The sequence below is a fragment of the Anoplolepis gracilipes genome, chromosome 16, assembly GCF_047496725.1.
Source record: "Anoplolepis gracilipes chromosome 16, ASM4749672v1, whole genome shotgun sequence".
NCBI classification, from domain to species: domain Eukaryota; kingdom Metazoa; phylum Arthropoda; class Insecta; order Hymenoptera; family Formicidae; genus Anoplolepis; species Anoplolepis gracilipes.
Window position 1 is genome coordinate 4,713,156 of NC_132985.1, and position 19,107 is coordinate 4,732,262.

The 19,107-nt window shown below is 38.3% G+C and overlaps 1 protein-coding gene across 3 annotated transcripts in view; it reads left to right on the plus strand.

The window, feature by feature from the left end:
• Positions 1–19,107, plus strand: part of Tyn (trynity) — a 99,430-nt gene that overhangs the window by 40,934 nt on the left and 39,389 nt on the right. Inside the window, exon 1 of one of the 3 annotated variants that reach the window (XM_072908019.1) lies at positions 17,124–17,552. The exons of 1 other annotated variant lie outside the window; for it this stretch is intronic. The gene's annotated coding sequence lies outside the window, so the exon portion shown is untranslated. Of the gene's footprint in view, positions 1–17,123; positions 17,553–19,107 lie in introns of those variants that run through there. One more of the 3 variants, XM_072908021.1, reaches the window with a different exon arrangement.

Sequence of the window (19,107 nt, forward strand, 5' to 3'; positions counted from 1 at the left end):
ATAATGAAGAAAATAGGTGTAAATAAAAACGAACAAATAAGATACTAATATTTTAGCCGGATAAGATATACACAGAATATTTTGTTAATGACAGATATCATCTATCATTTAAAAACTATAAATACCAGTACTATCGTAAAATTTCTTGTGTCACATAATTTAGCTGAATATATATTACATCTTGTAAATCTTGAAATATAATACTTTTCAAAAATTTGCCAGATTTAATGTTTCTTATGTCGCAAGTTTTACCGGAACAAATTCTACCTCGAACAAAGAGGATGTGTGTTTTTGACCCGCGTTAATGAAATAACGGAAAGGTATGAATGGAGGTGTGGAAAGATTCAGCCTAAAAGTATTCCAAGGCATCTGAGAATACCGCTAGAATGCTGAGCCATTAAGACATTTGAGAAGTGTTTGTAGGCGAACGGAACTTTGACTCCGCTGAAAGATAACTTGATTTCTTGATGATGTTCGATTTCTTTCATTCGATTCATCCAACTTATCCCTTTGTAAGATGTGGCAATTATTATTATTATGTTTAAATATTATCTTATGTAAAACATCAATAAACGAGACCGTTATTACAACAGTATTCAATTTGGAAAACAAACAAGCTCACGTCATCATATATAGTGTCACGTATAAAAATAAGTACTTATATTATGCTTAATCATTGAGAAATGTTTTTATTCCGAACTGCTTGTTTTGAACGATTAATGCAATAACGATAATATTAAGTAATTATTATATATAATATTATTATATTAAAATATTATTGTATTAAAATTTAATATAATTATATAACATTAAACAATTTATCGTACCCAATTTATTTAGCCAAGATTACTTGTATCATGTTTACTTGCATGCAAAGAACGATTGTTTAATTAAAATTAAACCATCAAGGCTCAACGACGATTACTATAATTTTGTTCGTCTAATTTACATGGCTCGTCAAAACTCATCGAGGTATCCTCAACCTGGTGTCTCAATTAATTGCTGGATCAGTGATTATATCCTCCTCGTTTACGTTGCACGATGCGTCTGTTCGGTAAATAAAAAGTTCCGAAGGGCAGAGGTCAATTGTTCCGAGAGAGGCGGCCGCGCTTTCACGAGTTTCCTCGCGACTGACGTTTCCGTCGTATCGATAATTGCTGTCACCTCGCGTTTGTGCATTCTACGCGATTCGCGTTGCGCGGCTATTTCTAAGCACGACATAGTAGGCACGTGACGGGTTGCATGTTGCATCGGCCGGAGATGCATGAAGACCGACTCGCATGAAAAATTCAGACAATTTTTCTCTTTGGTGACGTATCTCACGCGAGTGACGCGAATACACTTTTGCTCGATAACGGGAACACGGACGAGATGGTTTTTTAATTCAAGTAATTTCCATAACTTGAATTGAAAACAAAAAAAGGAAATGCATACAATATTAATTTTTACAGACACGCATTCAGGGCATATACCTACATTTTATCTCGGATAATTGCTTTCGCCAGACCTATAATTATTATTCAAGGAGTTATCACTCTCTTTTCATTTTGCATTGACGTAAACTGAACGCTATATATTTAGACAGGAATTTCTTATGGACTTTTCACAGTTAGAATCCTTATCGAATCGTTCAAGCATCATCGCTCGGGAGAACTGCAAAGTCCTCGTTAGACATGAGCGAGCCTATCGTTACGAAAAAAAAACATGTTTTGCTGCCAATTTATAATATAATGGTCAGCCAATACATAATATTACTCTCTCGACAACGTTCATTTTTATTCTTTTAATGCTCAACTCTTACGCATATCTAAATAGCTAAATAAAGTACAGTTACGTGGAGAAAAATAAAGTCGCTGCCGTAAATGGAATTGTATACTGCGACTTTATTATAGTTCACCATGATGAATACGGACAAAATTGCTTCTGAATATACCGAGCCTCTGATGTCAAATCCAATGTTATTCGCTAGAAACGCGAGTCTTATACCGTTAGAACCGCCTCAGCTAGCATAGCCCTCGGCGTGCCGTTTATAATGCAATGAGGGAAAATATTTTAAAAATTCTAAAAAAGCTCCGAAAAAAACAAACATCTGTCACATCTATTTGACAACCAAGACACCGATAGAAGATGATAAGCTTCACATTTTATACTCATCTATCTGTCGCATTTTTGTGAAACGTCTCCGAGCCAATCACTTCAAACATCGCGCATTCGCCATCAAAATATCCCGGAAAGGGGGGAAGAGGTGCTCTTATTGCACCTGGCACTTGGGGAGTCTAAATCGACACGGATGCCGGCCGACATGGAGGGCAGCCGTAAAGTCGGATTAATCTCCGGCAATTTATGGGGCATTATCCAACCGACCTTCCGGTACGCGGACGGCTATTAAGGTAGATGAACGTACACCGCTGAGGGGGCAGAAAAATGGGTGGCCGAGGGGGGCGAGCGGGAGGGAAGATGAGCGAGACGAAAGCAGGAAGAAACAGGACGCGCGTGCATACGCGCGCGCTTCTGAGACGCGTGTACATTGCGGTTGCGTGTCGCTCGTACCTCATTCAATCGTGGATAATGTTAAGACAGGACGCGCGGCGCGGTATACGATCTGAAAGAAATGCGCCGGCTACGCGTATTAACTCCAGACACGCAGCAGGCACCCGCGCGCGACTTCGAGGGATGACGTTTGATAGCGTGTTAGAATGAAGGGTGTTTCTCTGGACGAAACATGGAAAATCTGAAATTTTTTTCTTTTGTCCTATAGAGAGATCAAAGAATTGTATCATGGAATTTTATTGAAACTCAGCGTTCTTTTTTTTTTTTTTTTTTTTTTTTTTAATTCCCTTTGTGCGATAATGTTTTTATATTGTAAGCAATCAGCCAATTAGTCAAGTTTTGAATTAACTTTAAAATATAAATATCTACCTCTGTTTATATATACTTAATATCTTGACATTTACTATTGAATATTTTATTGTAAATTTAATGATAAAGAAAAATGAAAATGTATGCAAGTGAGAAATGTTTATTTTACAAATGCTATTCAGTTTTTTTCAGTACAGTTGCGCAAATCTAACATTTAAAATTTAAGTGTTTCTTCTTTACATAAGTGAAAGGTATTGGAAGATGTATACAATAAAAAAAAACTCATTTCAAAAAGTTGCAAGAAAAAATTTGGAAAATATTCTCTTTGGAATTTTGAACAATAATATATGGAAAATTAAGGAATTTTTTTCAAGGAACTTTTTTTTATAAGATTTGAATAGATACTCTGATAAAAGAAGCAAATTTAATCACCTTGAGAGCGATTAATGAGATAAACTTTGTCTTGGATTACTTGGATTATTAAATTAATTAATGAATATTTATAATTAATACGAATAATAAAGTTGAATTGACTTATCACGGCACAAATCTTGTGCTAAATTAGCGTCAAACAGGATGTACTTTATATCATTTATATTCATAACTTATTATTTATATTAATTAGTTTGAAAACTAATTTTTTTGATTGAATATATACATTCATAGTAAATTGGATTTATTTGTACTCAGAAAGATCAAACCTGTTTCACTTTAAAACGCTATAAGAAGGAGAGATGTTTGCAAATAAAGATAATAACATATCTATCAATAGAGAAAGAAAAAGAAATGCTGAGAGAAAGAGAGAGAGAGAGAGAGAATCTCTGAAAGCAAAGTCGCGCTACGTTTCGCTATCATTAGATTTATCATGGATTAAATTAACAAAGAGAGTCGGTTGAATTTTCGTGGAACTCGATCGAAAGACAATGCAATAAGACAATTCCCCGAGATAATTCCGGGAAGAAGAGGAGAGCATTTCGTTCTCCGTGAATCTTCTACCGTTGCAGGATTAAATTTGCACACAAGGACACCACCATCTCGTTACAGAGTGCGTGTCGTTTTATTGCCCTCGAATTAATTTCTGTAAATCAGCAATAGAGATGCAGCTCGCTTGTAAATTAAGCGCATTTCATTATCCGTCGTGGATAATTAAATAATTTAACGCATATGCGATCAGTGTCTAGGATTGATAAAAAAAATCCTTACGTCAGTTTCAACAACGCTCTTGGTATCATTCGCAATTCACAGTTAGACAATTTTCAGTTGAATGATAATCTCTTCTCACTTTGCATATTCCTACGTCAAAAATTGCCAATTCAAGCTTACGTAGAATGCTAATAACTACCTTCCGCGCAATTAGTCGTACACTGTATTTAAATCGCCGAGGAACCTTATTATACCGATCGCGCACAATGAGGGGATCGCGGGACGAGATTTGCTTGATAATCATAGAGGTCGTTGTTATTATTACACATTTCGTGTAAGGCCGCAAAAAAAAGGAAAAAAAAAAAAGTCACGGGCAAATTCTCACGCGTGTGCGAGCGGTGGAAATAAAATGAAGCCGAATGATTTAGGCGACGCGCGGCGCGGGAAACGCGGATTATAAATATTTTACGTGCGTAGAACGCTATTGTCCGTTATACGCTATTTCTGTACAGTTACGCGGGCGCGTATCATGCAACCGCGTTGCATTTATTGTCAATAGAAGAGAGCCGCACGACGAAGAGAATCCCGTCGTTCATCGCCTGGGACGCACCAGGCGTATCGCGTGGCGGATACGTGACATTGTAAGCTCGAATTGTTTACATGCTCACGTCGCATACCACAGCGCGGGATGTCATCCGCTGTAAGCACGTTGCAGAAATAGCGGTGCATACGGTAGGAATAAAAAAAAAAAAAAAAAAAAGAAAAGAAAAGAAAAGGGAAGCGCGCGTTTTCCTGGGATTTTATTCGAGCCGCGCCATGTTACGGCTGATCGTGAAATGAGATCCTCCTAGATTTATCGCGGGAAAAAGGAGCGCATCTTTCTATGTAACTCTCATAAATTATGCAACCGGCTGATAGAAAAAGCAAGGGTAATCGTTTCTTTAATGAACCAACAGAGAGCTTCCCCATACCAGGTGTACTACGTACATCCACATGCCTGGGGCGTCGTAGCTGTTGCATACCTCGATCGGCGTTTTCCGGCGTCAGTCGTCCTGTAAGAATCGCTTGAAGAAAGTGAGAAAGATGAAAGAGGAAGGCGCGGCTATTAAATCGCAACCTTCCCTCGAGGGGAAATCAGCCGTGCTTAAATCAGAAACGCTTCGACGGAGCAACACCGACCTTTGAGCGGCTCATCCGCAAACAGGAGATCGCGTATTTTCCGGTTGCAAAAAGCTACCGCGGAATCGGTACCGATCCACCGATAGAGCGATCAGAACACGCGTCCGTCGCGAGCGGCACGCGAGAAGAGATACGTAAGCGCTATTAAATTGCCTACATTATCTTCGCGTGTTATAGAGTCATCTGGTACCTGCCACGGTAGGATGTAGGTGTAGCGGCCTCTCTCGCGTGCTCCTAAGCAGCATCCGCGAGACTTGGGCAGGTAGGCGTCGAGATTCTTTCCAAGAGACCTATTTTTCGTCGCGAAAAGAGAGCCGACAATCCAATGGAAGTGCTTGTGTAATGATACATGTATACGTAATTAGTTACATATGTCTTGTCAGAAGTATTATTATTTTATATATTTCGTATTATATTTTCTAAAGGGTGAAGGGAGAAGGCCATCAAAGACACAAATCATTTTTGTTTTCAAGCTCTGGAGAAAAGTTCCTAACTGATATTAATCCTCAAACTGAACACGTTTTTTTTGACACCGTAATCCTGAACGCGTGGGTAACTGGAGTCCGAGTTAATTTTTGTATTCTAAAATTAATTAAAAAAATTTACACATCTTTTTTTAAGTTTAAACTAAAAGTTTATGTAGTAGAGGTAAAAAAAAAAAATATTTTTAAATACTATATTTTTGTTATTTGTTAAATCAAGATTTGGAAACTTTAAATTGTCCTTTCAGTTATAAGTTCCTTTAGACACAAACTTTTTTTGTATAAGTTTCCAACCTCGAAATTTTATTAATATTTTTTTAAAACAATGGATTAAAAATGACACGGACACGAAAGACCCACGTGTTCAGTTTGAGGGTTAAATATAAAAATATTTAATGTAAAAAATTAATTGATATTTATTAAAGACAGCGATGCTCAGATTGCATTACAGTTGATACTATCATTCTTCTTTTTTACACAAGTTAAAAATAAAAATAAAAATAAAAGAAAAGTATATAAATTATACGCTATTGAGCAAAGCAAATATATTATAGAAAAACATTCTCAATATAATTTGATTTAAACAGATTTAATAACGTTATGCTGCACATAAAGAGCAGATGCATACTATAAGCTTTCGCTCATAAATAAGGCTAAAGGATCTATATATTTTACGATTTCACGTATATTTATATCAAGATTCATGCAAGAGCATGCGATGTATTGCCCGATGAGTGTTGTAATCTCAGCTGCTACAAATCACGACGGTAATTTACCGAAAGATACACACGCGTGTCTGCCGACCGGTTAACCAGCTGCGGATGGATGGACGAACAAATTCATATCGTGTGACCTTGTAATGTACCGTTGAGTATGGTCAAGGACCCGAAGAAGTTCAAAGGCGATTAAGCGCAGTTCGATCGCGAGGAATTAACGTTAGACTCGCGCACCGGACGCTTTCGTTAATGTAAACGATCGTCGTCGAGACAGCGCGTTTTTATCCAACCGTTACCGTTGCAATAATAATTTGTACGATTTATCGTGATGTTTCCTCGAATTAATCGCCTTAAAAACCAACACACAAGTAATCGGCCTTTTAATGATTTCGGCGGACGTGCGATCTTCCTGGCCTATATTCCCCTTTCGATTAGAAAGCGTGAATGCATGTTGGATGGGGAGCACAGATGACGTGGCGTAAAGATAATGATTAACGACCCATTAATTAACTCGTCCAGATTGTTCCATTCTAGATATAAAAAAGGGAAAATTACAGAGAAATGCACGGGCTTTATCTCATACGTGTAAATCAAACATAGAGGCACGCTTTAACCGTTTCTCCCTGGGAATAACTTTGCGATTTTCGCGATATTAGTAGAGAGACAAATCTATCAAGGGAAAAGCAAATCTAGCGATTGCTTTTCGGGAAACGTTACTGCGATAAGGAAGTAATCTCGCGTGATATTTGTACATATATTATATACTTATATATATTTCGTGCGAAACGCGTGGGTTCGCGATGGCGAATTTATGCGCAACCGACGATATAATTGGCCCGTTGTTATTTAGAAATTTACAAACGTCAAAAATCGCATATTACTCTAGCAAGGCGCTAACGCAACGGGACAGCGTATATAAATTTATTTTATATATTCATCCCCATGCGATATATCATCTACACATAATATTGCGAACCGCCGACACCGTGGCTCCTTAAGGCGATTCGCTGAAAGGTAATCCCGCTGCTTGTGGAAACGTGCTGGAATCTTGATAAAGCGTATGGCACTCGGTGGAATCTCACCCGTGGCGTGGTCGCTCTCGCGAGTGATTGTTAGCGCTTCTTTTCGAGATGACGCGCGATAATACATAGTACAACGGCCGCGCGAAACGGCCGGAGGAGAAGATGAGATAACTGTAGATCTCTGTCACTGACAGTGAGTTGCGTGGACGGGATATGCCCCATCGAAATTTAACCTCCCGGTTTTTTTTTATTAAACCGCCATTTTCAATTTTATATCTCAGCGCCTCCTCCTCCCCCCCCCCCCCTCCCTGTGATATACGCCATCGAATAATTATAAAACCCAACGCGATTGATCTTATCCTCGAATTTCGCCACTTCCTTTTTAATTTAAACGAGCAAAAAAATTCCACGCTCTCAATTGCTTCCATGAGACGATGAAAACTCTATAAATTGTGTAGAGCTGATTTCATGGGAGGGAAGAAATTTAATGTAGAATTGATGCGCAGGTAAGGTCAGGTGTGCTACCATATCGTACTCGAATATCGCTTTTATAATCCTTCCGCTACAAAAGGCGATGATAGTCAACCGTAAAATTACATCCTTAGTGAATTGAGGAGTCGCTTTACAGGCTACGCTATATTACATGTATAATACGTTGCAGGTTTGTAAGAAGCGGGATATCGTTTTTAATTCTTCCGCTATTAAAATCAACGATGATAGTCAGTTATCCCCAACATAATTCCACAGGATTTCTACGAATCTTTTCGTACTAGTAAAACAAAACATATTTAGAAAGTGACAAATTTTAATTTTGAAAATATTTCATTCTTTATTACTGAATATTTTTTTTATGAAAATCAGAAAAAACTTAACATTGACAGTTGAATATAAAGAAAAAGAATTTAAACGCAGGGGTCAGAATATATTAATTTTCTTATTGCAAGGGATGATTTCAAAATGTTTCTTTATTCTTGTTTTATTTTCATCATATAATGAAATCCAAACCTGATACGAGTTTACTTTAATTTTTTATATTTACGTTTTACTTTCTCTAGTCTATCTGTTTGTCTATATTACAGAAGCTGATTTTCGATAACGACATACTGTCTGTCTGGCGCGATTGCAAAACCTGTTTAGTCACTTTCCATCTATCTCTGACATTAGATCATTGACATTCGATCAATGGAGCTTGTCTCAAGAGATCTAACAATTATTTTCAACCCTCGAATCGATGAAATAAAAAGCGAAAAAATTTCACCTATTTTTTTCTCGATTGAAAATTTGTCAAGTTTGCGCGGAAATTTTTTTTTTTTTTAGAAATTTTTACTTTTCTCAAGTTTTTAAATGACACTTTGAAAGTTACATCGGAAAGAATCGTTTATAATTAAAATAAAATAATTAATTTTTTCAATGAAAACGTAAAGTAGATACCCTATATCTTTGGATCTCTATTTTTTTACATTTAATTGTCAGAACTTTATTTATAATTAAAACGTATTGGAAATTTAGAACTTTTCAAACAAGAGCATTAATTATCTCAAAATTAAAAAAAAAATGCGATGAGTTAACATTATGGAGATTTGGCGCGCAGTAAAACGGAATGTAACGTTGTAATCACAAGTTAAACACGAGCGAACCCGTGGGACTCTTTCAGAGATTATTCCCGCCTTTCTGGTATATCTCACATTTCCTGCCAGGAAATTCCCGTTGTAGGAGACCTCTTTCGTGCCTACGATTTCGTGTGGTGTTCCCTATTTTGTAACGGTATCAGGACACATCATCGGAGCGAATCTAATTGTGTCCCGAAAATTGACAGGCAGGCTACGCTCGCCCATCAATTTTCGGCGATCTCATCCCAATTTTATAAGCGCAAAAGAAAGAAGGGGGAGGGGGAGGGGAAGAAGAGAGCAACGATCAGCTCGCGCTTCGTCGTTCGTGCCATTTGTACGGAAGGACAAGTATTCCGTTTCCGGGGGCCTGAAATGACAGGCATGGCGCGATTTGCGGCGCGGAACGAATAGTCTTGACCGGACGACAAAAAAGTATCCTCGCCACGGTGAGATAGGAAGCGGCGCCGTGGTCGCGCTACTTCCGATTATTCGCGGCCTCCTCGCTCGCGGAAGAAAGCGGCAACCAACGTTCGAAACGTCCTTCTCGGCCGTGTATCGCTAGAGAGACGCGCGAGCGTGAGAATTTACGGCAAGTTGAGATTAAACTTAACGGCGAATCGATTGTTATCAAGCTGCGATAGCGCATAGTCTATTATTTCCACTCAAAGTATCTGCTGTTGCAACACGCTTCCGGGGTTTCTTACGTTTCCAGGGTGTATATACTCCTTGGAAAAAAAGAAACTAAAGCCTGGAATTATCAGGGGATTTTTTTTTTTTTTTTTTAATTTTCTCTTCGATAATTTTACTCTTATGATGTAAATTATATATGTACATATATCTATTTATATATTCAACGTGTTAGCAAAATATTGAATATGCAGTACATATTTCTCACATCAATTTTTAGTGATGAAAAATGAAAATATTATAACAGTTAAAAATTTGTATCTTAATGAAAACTTTACTTTCTTTAATGTACTTATTTGTAAATCTAGCGCTTTATGTAACTTTCTTCTCTATATATGACTGTGTGAATAAAAAGAAGCATTAGAAAACGCAATAAAAAAATTTATTCCAGAAAATTGCACCAAAAAAATATTAAAATATATTATTTACCAAGAATTTTAAACAAAAATTCCTGTAAAGTCGATATCAATTATCAGAGATTTTTTTTTTTTTTTTTAAATTTGAATCTTGGCTTCACTCTGACTTCTCCTCACTTCATTCCACGATTTGCAGCAATATAGCTTTACGAGAAGGAAAAAATATCCTGTACGCAACGCATTTTATGCAGATGTTATACAAATTAAGGAACCTTTCCTGCGTAGACGCAACAAATCAAAACGCGACGTGAGCGCGTTATAAATTCAATTGCCCATTGTGTTTTCATGCTTGTGCTCTCGCAAGCTTCTGGCAACAATAACAGCGTTGTTGACAACGATGTATGATTTTCCAGCGATGTTCCCTAGTAATTTCAAACACGGATTCGATGCGCGATAAATCGTATTAATTAGATGCCATTCCAGGGCAGGGCAAGTTTATTGCATCGCGATACATTGCTGTTAATCAGCTATAACTCCTAATGATTAGAACATACATTCATTTATTCTATTTGAAATGTTCAGGAAAGCGTAGAGAAGGAACGCGAAGGAAAGTGTGTTCGACGGATACTTAATCAAGTAAGAAGCGTTCTCGTTAAATTGGATGGCTTTTTTCTCAGCAAACTGTAATAAATTCAATTAGTTTGATCTTCTATTGATGATAAATGCTAAATATGAACGTCAAGAAGCTCGTAACGAATCTTGCTAATTACACGTCTGACAACTCGATTACAGCATTATTATTTTAGATCGTTTAATTCTCACATTATTCAGCGCGATTTTTTCCAATCGATCTTTCCAACTTCATTAATTTTACATCGGTTTCAATCGTTAAATTACACAAGTATCGCGCCATACGAGAGAGAAGAATATGAAATGAATGGGCCATGTTGAGAAGCGGATAAATAAATAGACATTATGAATATAATAACGCGGGATCCATACGCATACTCGACTCGCTGAAACATTCCTGAATGCGTGAGGATTCGAGGATTAAAGCGTCTCGCGGATCATAGAACCGTGACTGAAGGGTCTCTCGCCTTTTCTTCTGGCACTCGCTTCCTCGACTCTGGCGTCGCTTCTCGCACGTCTCGCGGCGAACGATCGAGCGAATCAAATGTGAACCCGGAGTTCAACAACAATGGCAGTAATGTCCGATCCTAACGAGCGTGGCGGGATCGGCTGTTGCACTCGCCAGCTACGCTGCGTCCGTTCAAGGTGACGCCTCGCGCGAGTATTACAGTTTTTGCCCTAACGACTCGTCGGCAGCGTCGAGAAGAGGGGGTTGCTTATAATATCTGAAGCTAACAACGCGTAAACGAGCGTTTTGTTTTAAGCCGGATGCGCGAGCAGAGGAGATACGACCTATTTCTTGCGGTAATCTCTCATTTTTCGAGCTGATCTCTCTCTCTCTCTCTTTTAATTCGCCATCTAATACGCGATCGCATAATTCACAAAGGACGCTCGTAAAATCTCCAAGGGCAGCGCAGTTAACCCCGCAATAACGCCGCCGCCACACACGCTGCTGATGTTGTTTCCTGACCTGGCCAGCAGGCGTGTTTTCTACGCCCACACATGTATACACACACGGCCGTGTGCAACAAGCCCGTAAAGCAGCAAACGCCACAGTTAGACGCTTAGACCTGCCGATCATCGGAATAACTTGGCACGATCGGCGGGATACGACGGGGGGCGGCCTGAGAAAGACGTAACACGGCCGCCTGATCCCTTTCGCCGAAGTAAATGCGCGTAACACTTTCGCGCGGGATAATGATCGCGTGCGGATAAACGCGTCTGCTTCTATCCCGATGCGGTGTAAGGATGCATTTACACAATAAGCTATTAATGTAGTTTATTACGACGGCTGAGGAATCTTGCATGTTTTATCAAGTGTCAGGGAAGAAAATTATTCAGAGTTTTCCTACACGAGAGAGCAAAATTCCCTACAGTAATTCCCTTCACCAAGGAAAACTCTCTGCATTCTTTTCTCAGAGAATAACGATTGACACTCTTTTCCTAGGGTTCCCGTAAACAGCTGTTTACGGATCTTGATTATATAAATGGAAGGAGAGTAATTAAAACATTTCTTGTTAGCAGTACTGATATTGAAATCAAATTGGATAATGCATTTGTTGTTTTAAAATCGACTTGTGAGAGCTTAAATTTAAAACTTTTCTGTAACTTTCTTTGATAAATTCTATATTGTATACATAATTTATAAATGATAGTGATTTATATTATTTTATTCGATAAAATTACGTTAGTCTACATTTTAGATTTATAAATCTTTTATTTCTACGTCTACCTTTTTTTTACTATTATTTTTATTGTGATAACTTGAATTTTTATCTTGAGAGAAAAATAATTTGAGACAAAATATTAGTAAAACATTTTACAATATAATTTATATTAAAATATAATATCTTCTAGAATATAAATGTTTTTAGATAGAAATTTTTCTCAAACCTTTAAAATAAAAACAAAGTGATTTTACTTCTGCATATTATTGATATACATCTCTGTATAAATAGAGAGATGCAAAACTTTGCAGAAGTATAATTTGAACTTAACGGTTTTCGTTTTTTGCCCATTAAAGTCAAACGCGCGTACGACAAACTAGGCATTCATTATATCGTTACCAACTATTATACACCTTCCTTGTACCGTTGCAATATTGATGGCGTAAGCTCGCGAAAATGGTAGTGGTAGTTTATTGCATTTAGTAGCTCCACTGCGATTCTATTGCTCTTTTTTTAGCATTGTTTGACCGTACGAGGCGCTAAAACCACATGAAAGTTTTATGATGCACCACGTGAAAATTATAGCCGAAGACGAATCTTCTATACCTTTGCGTAAATACTCGTCGTAACCAAAGCGCGTTTACATTTATAATTAAGTTGGTTATATGATCCTCTTTATTATCACAATTAAAAGGCTCGAATAAATGGTTTCGTAGCATGACCTAAAATCAATATTCTCGTTGGTTAAATAAAAAAGGATAAAAACCCTTCTCTCTTTCTCTTTGTGTTTGTCTGCCGCACCGAAACACGAGGAACGGTTACATGCATTTTAGAGCGGGGAGCTAGGACAAGCGCAAACTATAAAACTCTACAGTTAGATAGATAAAATTGCTTGATCTGCAGAATGTTCATTTACATAGCACCATATGGGCACCGCACATTAATACGCGGTTTAGATCAACGAGCATAAAACGCTACAGTTAGGCATTTAAATTAACCAACGTCGCTGATTTCGGTTGTCCGTGTGCTATACGGTTCTCTTTATGGTTGATGCCCAACGTGGGCATCAACCATACCGCGTGTAACTCGTCATAGATCGCGCGATTCTTTAGTCGTGTCGACAATTTGCGTTTCCAAAATGGGATAATACATAATTTTCACTATATTTCGCTATTCTTGCTAGTTAACTTTTTAATTAAGTCCCTATTGAAACGTGTCAACTCATCAAATTTATATATAATTATAATTACATTTGCCCAAGCGTGTGATCGAACATGTGATCTTGGCGTTGAGAATTGTCACGAAAACTCATTAGAGAAGAGATCAACTGTTATTACCTTACTTCTAATATAATTACACAGTCAGCACGGCATGTTTGCTTTTATAGAAGATATATCTATAAATAAGTCAGAGAGAAAAGAATTATAGCATAAAAGAAGATAGGAATCTCTTTTAAGCTTAGGAAGAGAGAGAGAGAGAGAGAGAGAGAGAGAGAGAGAGAAAGGAAAGAAACAAAGAGCCCAATATCTACGAAGAATAGATTTTGAATAATCAACGACGGTAGCCATCCAAGCTCAACCGATAAATTCCTCTACTAAATCACAACTTGACTAAATGTTTTTATCATCCCGCTGTTCCTTCGATTTGTTCCCTACACAAAAGGTGCCATTCACATTTTTTGCGGGACTAGCGTGTTTATCTTTCTTCGTATAAGTGACCATGAATTCACGGAGGACGCTTTATTATTGCTTTCGCACCGCAAGATTGCATCTCTAAGGAATAAAAGTGTGAGTTGTGTATTTATTTGTTCTGCTTTATATAACATTATGAGTAATTATTATCTTCTTTCAAATCTATATATCTTGCGTTAGCGTTCTGTCCTACTTAGGCAATTAGAATGATATTCCAGTGAACATGCTCGACCTCCCGTAGAAACGTAGATGAACTCAAGTTGGTTTCCCTCGGTTTTCCTTTGACAATTCCCGTGCGAGTCGGTAACGATGCTCGCGTGTGTATAACGACTGGCATTAAAGTCGAGGATCTTCAATTTGCTCCTCGAGATTTTCTTAGGAAAAAGAACCCTGGCAACGGGGTAACGTGTCTGTAATATTGTTCACAGAGTTTCTTTGCTCCCTGCAGCTTGCTTTTAACAACATCCTCATAACGCAACGTTCTGTAATGTAAGCTACATGAGTACTGTATGAGAGAGATAAAATAATAATAATAAATATAATAATAAACTTGGAGAGCTTTCCCGAGCGCGTTATGACTTAATCGTTCGTTCAATAAACGTTAATAATAAAAATTATTTAATATGCGCCGTTACTTTCGTTAAAACGCAACGAAAACATTTTCGCCTCTTTGGATTTCATTGCGGAAGCTTAAAGTCGTATCTTTATTTTAATCTGCACTCTCGCGTCCGCCAATTGCACAGCCATCGAAAAACCGGCGACGAGTCTTTAATTTCAATTAAACTTCCTCGAGTCTAATCTTAATCGCAATAACAGATGGCATAACTTTACGACCATATCAGCGGAGAGCGCTTTCTCGATTGGTACCAGTCTTTACAGTTATTTCAAGCATGAAACCGACTGCTTTTAACAAATCTCATTCGAACGGTTGTAATATCTTGCGTTCTTTTATTCGAATAAAAATCCATCATTTGTCATCGATACGGCTTATAACGCATTTCTTGCGGTTGTGTGTGAGTAACGATATAAATATCGGTATACTTAACGATGTATATCTAAAGGGTGGGTAATATGCATTTTGGTGAACCAGATATATGGCTCGTAAATTCAGATCGTCCTGCTATTAATCGGCCCTTTGGCGTAAGCGAGGAGGCAACGCGAAGAATGCATCCGAATCTTGACATAACGCGACCCTCCAAAAATAAGTTATGGCATCTACCAAGAATATATATAACATCCCGCCTTTTTTAAAAAACTATAACCTGAGGCATTGATAAAATATGTATCTGTATAAAAAAATCAAAAAATTATCACATACATATTAAATTTTATAAAATAAAAAAGCTCTATGTAAAACTATATATAATTTATACATAATAAATTATGTATTTTTAATATTAATAATATCACTTTAAACATTTTATATATGGTTTTATATGAAATTTTATGCATAAAAATATACAAATTGCATATGATTTTATATAAAGCTTTCGATATAGTAAATCTAAAGTTTGCTCATCTCGAAGTCGTGTATGTACCTCTCGCTGAAGGATCTATCATAGCTTGTATTTTGAAAAAAAAAAAAAAAGTTTATTTTAAATTGGTTAGAGAATCACGATTCTCTTCAAGACTCGAAGGGGCAGGATAGTTATTTCGGTCGGCATTCCATCGCGGCAAAATCCCATCGACTCCCTCGCTCCGCTCAAGTTCATGGATAACAGCCTCGCAGCAGATCGACGGCTGACGATCCGCGACTGCCATTACGTTTACGGTGCTGCATAGATGCAGCCGAAGTTACGAGTTTCTTCCTTTCTCGCGACGTCCGCGGAAAAATCTGCTCTCGGCGGCACTCGATGTTACCGTGAACTCTGCGCCGCTTTATAGCTCGCCTGAAATTATACGTTCGCCGGCACTTGACTGTCAAGGTTTCATGTTTACGTTTATTTAGCGTCCGATTTATTCTAATGTGGATTATTTCACGCATATATACCGCGCATGACAGATCTCTTCGTGCATGCCGTGATCGAGAATAATGCACGGTCTAATGGCTATTCGACGCGTTATAAACGTCGCCCGTTAACAAATGATGAATATTATTAGCGTAAGTGTGTACGCTAAATACCGTATCGTGTCGCGCGCGGCTTCCACGATCTGTCAAGTCTATCGAAAATTGCTTCTCACGCGTGTCTAATAGTCTAAATTGCAACGCGAAGATTTTTTTACAATTACACGATCTTTAGCCTTTAATTTAATGCAAAATACTAAATTTACTTATAAATATATATTGTTTTCAACTCATAATCATCTTCCTTTATACATGAGAAAAAATATTCTAAATATATCTCGAATATTATCTCATTTTTAAACTAGTCTTGGTTGAAAGTTTAAAAGCAATATAATATTTATTAATATTATGTAGCGAATGCTTCCTATCAGAGTATATCATAGTTTTTAGAATATTGTATTTCAATTTTATTATTCTTTTTTAAAAGATATATATTCATTAAAGAATAGAAATATAAAAATTATGATAAAGAAGATAAAAGCATGAAGAAGAATGAAACAAATTTATAAACTTTGAATAATATAATATTTTCAATTTTGACAAGTGAATTTGTTAAGCAGCTCTGATAAAATGTCACTTGTCGAAAAATAGCGGTATGTTAGTTTAGGAAACCTATGTCTCTCGGTCGTGTGCACTTCTTTCTACTATATTGAAGAAATATTGAATTGAGTGGAAAGAACAGTTATGGAAATATTATGATTTGGAATTGATTCCTCCTCGCGTATATACACACACGTCACATTTCCAGCTTGTCATTATATCTAATCCGTATGCCCGACACGTAGCGAGGCCAGATTTTTCTTTCATCGCGATCATCATCGGTCACATATATCGTAGGTCGGCCGATAAGAGCGATTGAGGCGAACCGACACGAAGACAGAAAGAGAGGGGAAAAACGGTAAAATGTCACTGTTCCCTAATTACGGCGAGTAACTAGCCGGGCTGTAGGAAGAGAGGCGCATTGAAACAACGCGACTTCGCGGAGGCAGCCGATCCCCCAGGATCGAGCCAGGGTACCGCTAGATCCGCGGGCCAATCCGCTGACGCCTTTAACCGGCGTTCTCCAATCGTTCTCCAGTTATAAGCGGCAAGCAGTCGCGACCACCACTCGGCCAGCTTGGTTTATAAAGTCAGGCGGATGCGCTGCCTCGAAGACAGAGCCGTGCCGACAGTCCAGTCAACAGGAGCGTCTTTTTTTTTCTTTCTTATATCAAAGACGAACCGGACATCCGAGTGTTTAAGTCGCGTGTGATCGGCCCGGTATCTTCGGCGGAGAGATCTCTTATCGACACGTCGTCGATATCTCTGCCAACGAGAGACAGAGACTTTCCGGGTCCGACAAACAGTTTGAGAAAACAGTACCAGTGATTAGAACAATCAAGTGATTAGAGAAAGGGGTGAACTTGGGATCCGGGATCGCGGTGTCTGTGGATAAGCCGGCCAAGGTACGTGGAATTTTCGTGCTGCTAATTCTGGTGCGAAAAGTGTTACGGAAGGCACGGCCGGCGAGGTACCTCGACGTGATAAAAAGTGTCAATGACCAAATGGGTTTCGTTGGGTGAAAGAAAAGCCTGCGGATGAAGGATCGTTCAACGATCCCGAGTCGGGAGTCGGGCCCCGATATCGAGATATCGAGAAGTGATAGCGCGCCTTGAAAACGTGCGAAGGTTCACGGCGAAGGTCCTCCTCGGCGGTGCCTTGTTGTTAGTAGTGGAACGTTTGTCGATCCGGTCGATCGGCCTCCAATATCTCGCTACTGAATAACCGTATCTCGTAGCAGTGAGGATGTTAAATCATAGTGCTGAAATATGGTGGAATAAATGATACTTGTATAATTTGGAAAGAGTAGAGAGAATTACGTGGTTCAAATAAATCGGAAATAAAACTCACGAGTACGGGGAGGGAATCGCGTCTGATCGTGTAAAATATAAGTTTCACGCCGACACTTCTCGCGGCCGCCATTCCCACGGTGAGAGCTCGGTTCAAAGTCAGGGCCGTAGCTGTTGAACAACAGCTGATGTTACAAAAGCGCACGCAAGAAATACGTCCCTCGAGTGAGAAAGATCTCTCTCGCGTCTCTTAATAATGAGATGATTAATACTCTAGTACTTTGCCGTGGTGTATGGTCCATTCTCTAAACATCGATAAGTAACGTAATGTTGAAATGCTCCTTAACGTTCAACGATGCATCATGTTGTCTCTTCAACTGTATAATTATATTTTAAAGAGGGAATGTGTATTATTAATCCCTTCATTAGTATCCCGCATAGAGTAGAGACGTACAAAATGCAGATGTGTGCATCCATAGCGCTTCAAAGGATTATTGTTGCATATCGTGAGTCTACAAAGAGGTGCGATTTCTTTAAAATGCGAGACACAAGTACGCGTAGACTGCAGCTGAGGGCGCGAAAACGAAACTCATTTCTCTTAAGCGGCGTGTGACGCATACGCACCGCTCGATTCTCGGTCTCGTTCGTTGATTCGCCTCGCGTTCGTGTATTAACCTTGTGCTCGCGTAATAAGTGAAAGAGAGAGAGAGAGAGAGAGAGAGAGAGAGAGAGAGAGAGAGAGAGAGAGAGAGAGAGAGAGAGAGCGCGATACTGCGAATGGAATAGCCCTTCAAGGTCGAAGAGATTATTCTTAGTTGAACGCGAGAAAATGAATGTCGGGAATCTTTAACTTCGTGATTGTAAAATGATATGTTAAACTTTTTTATAATTTCTTTAATTTTATCTGTTGACAATTGATATTTACCAACAGATATTTAATATCTGTTTGAATTTTACCTATAATTTATAAAAAGTTTTAAAACAACGCACCCACGGTTTTTCTTTAAATAAGAAACGTGCACGTTCGAGATAAGCATTCAATTTCGTGTATATTCGACCTACGTGTCCCGAATATTCATGCTGGTACCTCTGTTCATTCGTCCGTGTATCGCAAGTCCATCGACCCTCGGAGTCAAGAAACAGCGTAATTAGGCACTCGTGAAATAATGTT